The sequence below is a fragment of the Trichosurus vulpecula genome, chromosome 2 (assembly GCF_011100635.1).
Source record: "Trichosurus vulpecula isolate mTriVul1 chromosome 2, mTriVul1.pri, whole genome shotgun sequence".
Taxonomy (NCBI): Eukaryota; Metazoa; Chordata; class Mammalia; order Diprotodontia; family Phalangeridae; genus Trichosurus; species Trichosurus vulpecula.
Window position 1 is genome coordinate 455,925,767 of NC_050574.1, and position 4,851 is coordinate 455,930,617.

Sequence of the window (4,851 nt, forward strand, 5' to 3'; positions counted from 1 at the left end):
CCCAAACTATAACTCCATTTTGGCTTCGTTTCCTTGCTTAATGACCCATATAGGATTAAAAGCAAGCAGATGAAAAATACTAATTTATCAGACTATGATGTGCAGTTGAGTGGGCAGCCCATATAGCTTGTCCATAATTACATGTATCTTGGACAGATGCTACAAATTGACAAGGAACTAATTCAGGAATTTAATAAGAGAAAGAGAGCAACCTGGATTATCTTAATGTAATCGTGCAGTTCTTTTGATGATTCCAAGCATTTGGCAAAACAATAGATCATCTTTTTACCATCAAAATTCTTTTGATGATGTTTTTATAGCTGCAAGTAATCTCTAATGAATTGAAGGTGAGAATCTCCCAAAGAGTAGAGAGGTGCAGTGCAGGGTGTGATCAGGCTGAAAAACATTATGAATAATGAAATTTGGTGTGAAAGATGTCACTAAGAAATATATGACTTTTTTAAAAAAATGAATAGGTCTTATTGCGAGAGCAAGGAATAATTAACATCAAGTCAATAAGCATTTATTAAACACGTATCATGTGCCAGGAACTATGCAGTTTGGTACTCCATTGGTCTCCATATAATATCAGAAATCAAAACAAAAGATCTTGGCACATTGCTTGACAAGTTGATGGGAAAACATGGACAAGAGCTACAAAGGTTGGGCAGGGATTGTTTTTTGTCCCATTAGAAATAATTCCCACATTTACGAGATCACATATCCATTGCAATATAAATCATCATCTATCTGAAATTGTGTGAATGTGAGCATGCCTGAATCTAGGGGGATGGAAGGAATAATTCTCTGAGTTTCCTTCTAGCCTTATTAGTCTATAAGAATTCCACCTGCAGAAAGTAATTTTATTCAAAGGCTATATCAAGTTCAATGAGAAAGCATCAAGTTTGAAAAAAGCTTCATATCATAATAATTCTTTAATATTCATAACTAGGCACTTAATAAATGCTCATTGAATGAATGAATGACTATACCCCATAGAAGCAGCTGTTCTCTGTCTCCTCTGAACACGGAAAGAATGCTGCCAATTAGATGTTCGTTCAATTCTGGCCAAAGCATTGCTTTTCTCACCATTATTTCTGCAATGTACGCAGGACCACATCTGCTTCAGAAATCCCTTGCTTCCTTCACTGGTGGTAAAGAGAAATTTGAAGGAAAGAGAGTGAAATTAAAGTTAACTTTAAGAAATGTAAGTCTGGGTTGTTATTCTTGGGGTAGCAAAATCCTTGGATTTGATGTAACCTGCGGTTTCAGAAGGTGGAGACAGTCAAAGTCCAAGAAGTCTACATCAAACTGAAGAACGTGGATGCACCTAAGAACATGTCAGCAAGTATCACATACATGAGTGAAGAGGATTTCAACATCAAGCTGGAAAATGGAGAGAACTTGCAAGGTGGGAAAGGAGAGAAATTCAGCATCAAAAGTATGATCGACACTTGGTAGAATGACTAGAATAGGGCTATGAAGGGTCATTATACCTTATTTAAATATATAAGGCACCAAATAAAGTGATAATGGAGTGGCATGATCACATTTAAAAGATATTCATATGTGAGGAAAACCATGAAGTGTAGTTTGGAAGCATGGTGAGAGAAATGGAAACAACATTACTGTGGCAGTATACTACAGATCACCAGGCCAGGAAGAAGAAATAGTTGAAGAATTTGGGATACAGATGACAAACCTGTCTCAGAGACATGATGGTGCTAGAACTTAAACTAGTCAGGTAATTATTCTCCATCTCTCTCTCTCTCTGTCTCCCTCTCTCTCTCTGTCTCTCTGTCTCTGTCTCTCTCTCTTTTTCCCTCTCTCTCTCTCTCCCCTCCTCCTCCTCTTCCTCTCTCTCCCTCTCCCCTCCTCCTCCTCCTCCTCTCTCTCCCTCTTTCTCTCCCCCGACTCTGTCTTTCTCTCTCCTCAAATTTATGAATGACATAATGATAAAATGAGGAAAGAATACTTAACAAATGGGTTGACTTGGGATCTAAAAAGATCTCAACAAAGATGATAGGTCAAATATTATGAGTTGAAATATAATAGAGATAAGTTTAAAGTCTTATGCTCCCCCTCCCAATCCCCACCACCACCAAAAAGCAAATTATTCAAGTGCAAGATGGAGCAAACCTGGCTACAAAACAGTTTATGTAAAAAAGCTCTGGGGTTTTTAACATACTACAGGCTCAATATGTGTCAACAACATGACATAAAAAGCTCATACAACATCGGATTGTATTTAGAGAAGCAGAGTAAAAGAATGCATGACAGGTCAACATCCTGCCTATTTTTCCCTATTTGGACCACATGCCAAGCATCATTTTCAATTTTCAGTATCATATTTTAACAAAGACATTGATAAACTAGAACATGTTCTGGGTGGGGTGATGAGGGTGGATAGGGTTATTTATCTTAAAGAAGAGAAAACTTAGGAGAGTCATATCAGCTATCTTCAAATTGTTTCAAATAATGTAATTATTTCCAATAAAAATGTGGAAGAGGGGTTAGATTGATTCAACTGGAACTCAATAAGCAGTATTAGGATCAAGAAGTAGAAGTCCTAGAGAGGCAAACTGAGGTCCCATCTAAGGAAAAACTGCTTAGCAATTAGAGCAGCAAAAAGTGGAATCCAATATTCACCTCAGCAATACAATTTCTCAAACTGGATTGGTACAAAGTGGATTAGCATTGACCCTCCAGAAGGATGACACACCAATTTATGAAGAATTCTGTATGTTTTAACTGCTGGTGAAGATGGAAATGAAGGCAAACATTCTGGAAAATAATATGCAAGAAAAATTACTAAATTATTCAATGTCCTATGACCCAGAGATCCCACTCCAAGGAATTTATTCACAGCAAGACTACTGTATGGAAATATTCACAATAAGACTGTGATAACAAAAAGATAGAAACAAAATATGAGCCCAACAACTGGAGAATGGCTGAATAACTTGTAGCACGTGAGTGTAATGGAATATTACTGCGCCATGAGAAATGATGAGCATGAAGACTTCAAAGAAGTGTGTAGTGATATACATTAGAGAAAAGAGTTGAAAGAATGTTGTATACAAGGCCTTCAACAATGTAAATAAAATTAATAATAAAAGGCAGTAAAACTGGGATCCTAAACATTCCAAAATGCACTGAGTGCTAATCTATCTAAGCCAAAGTCTACCCCTTTCCTTTCTGTTAATAATTAGTAAGCTACTGAAATGGAAAGTGACATATGCCATCAATTACAGTCATGCTATTAGGCAATTTTACTTAACTGTGTTTGAGAAATGTAATTTGTAGGAGGTTTTGTTTGGGTGTTTATTGGAAAGTGTCTGTTGAATGATGTCTACCCAAAAAATGTTTAAAAATAATTAGAATGGGAACCTTGGAAACTAATGGCTTCTCGTTGAGAAGCTGAGGCTGGAAGACCCCTGCCAGGGATGTCATAGAGGGAATTCCTCTTCAGACAGGGATTAGCCAAGATGACTTCTACGATTGCCTCCAGCTCTGAAATTCTTTGATCGTACAATTGTCTTAATATATTTTGAACCATGCCAAATAATGTACAATTTGCAAAGTGATACATGCAAATGCAATAAAGGAGTGGCCAGTCTGTCCAGGTATTTCGCCCATAGAAGGTGGGGAGAACAAGACATTAATACAATCTTACTTCTTTAACAAAAATGAGGGCAATAGGGTCATAAAACTGTCTCTTTTTGCAGACTACATGAAACACTTGGAACATCCTAGAGATTCAACTAAAAAGCTAGTTGAAACAACCAATAATTATAGCAAAGTAACAGGATACAAAATAAACCCACATAAATCATCAGCATTTCTATATATCACTCACAAAAATCTGCATGAAGAGATAGTAAGAGATACCCCCCCAAATACCTGGGAGTACACCTGCCAAGACAAGCCCAGGAACTCCATGAACATAACTATAGAACATTTTTATATAGACAAAGTCAAATTTAAATAATTAGAAAAATATGAATTGTTCTTGGGTGGATAGAGCCAATATAACAAAAATAACAGTTCTTCCTAAACTAATCTACTTATTCAATGCTATCCCAATTAAATTACCCAAAAAAGGTATTTTATTGAACTAGAAAAAATCATTTTAAAAAATTCATTTGGAAGAATAAAGGGTCAAGAATATCAAAGTAATTAATGAAAAAATAATAAAGGAAGGAGTTTTAGCAGTACCAGATGCTAAAGTGGTAATTATCAAAACTCCCCAGTGCTGGCTAAGAAATAGAAGGGTGAATCAGTGGAACAGAGTAAACATACAATACACAATAGCAAATGACCACAGGAAACTTGTGTTTGACAAATGTAAAGATTTAAGCTTGTCAATAAGAATTCACTATTTGGTAAAAATTTTAGGGGAGGGGCAGCTAGGTGGCGCAGTGAGTAGAGCACCGGCCCTGGAGTCAGGAGGACCTGAGTTCAAACCCGGCCTCAGACACTTGACACATGTACTAGCTGTGTGACCTTGGGCAAGTCACTTAACCCCAATTGCCCTGCCAAAAAAAGCAAAAAAAAAATTTTTTAGGGGAAACTAGAAAGCAGTCTGGCAAAAATTGGGCATAGATCAATATCTTATACTGTTTACTAAGACAAAGTCAAAATAGATACATGCCCTAGATATAAAGGGAGCTATCATAAGTAAATTAGAAGAACATGGAGCATATAACCTAACAAACATATGGATAGGGAAACAATTTATGAATAAAAAGAGATAGTACTGTGAAGTGTAAAACGGGTGATTTCGATTACATTAAATTAAAAAGGTTGTGGACAAATAAAACCAATGCAACCAAGATTAGAAGGAAATCT

The 4,851-nt window shown here is 36.4% G+C and overlaps 1 non-coding gene across 1 annotated transcript; it reads left to right on the forward strand.

Moving 5' to 3' along the window:
• The first annotated feature begins 2,641 nt into the window (after positions 1-2,641).
• On the forward strand, positions 2,642-2,748 carry LOC118840515. Its single transcript, XR_005009703.1, has one exon. It is a non-coding gene; the product is annotated as a U6 spliceosomal RNA (small nuclear RNA).
• The last annotated feature ends 2,103 nt before the right edge of the window (positions 2,749-4,851 follow it).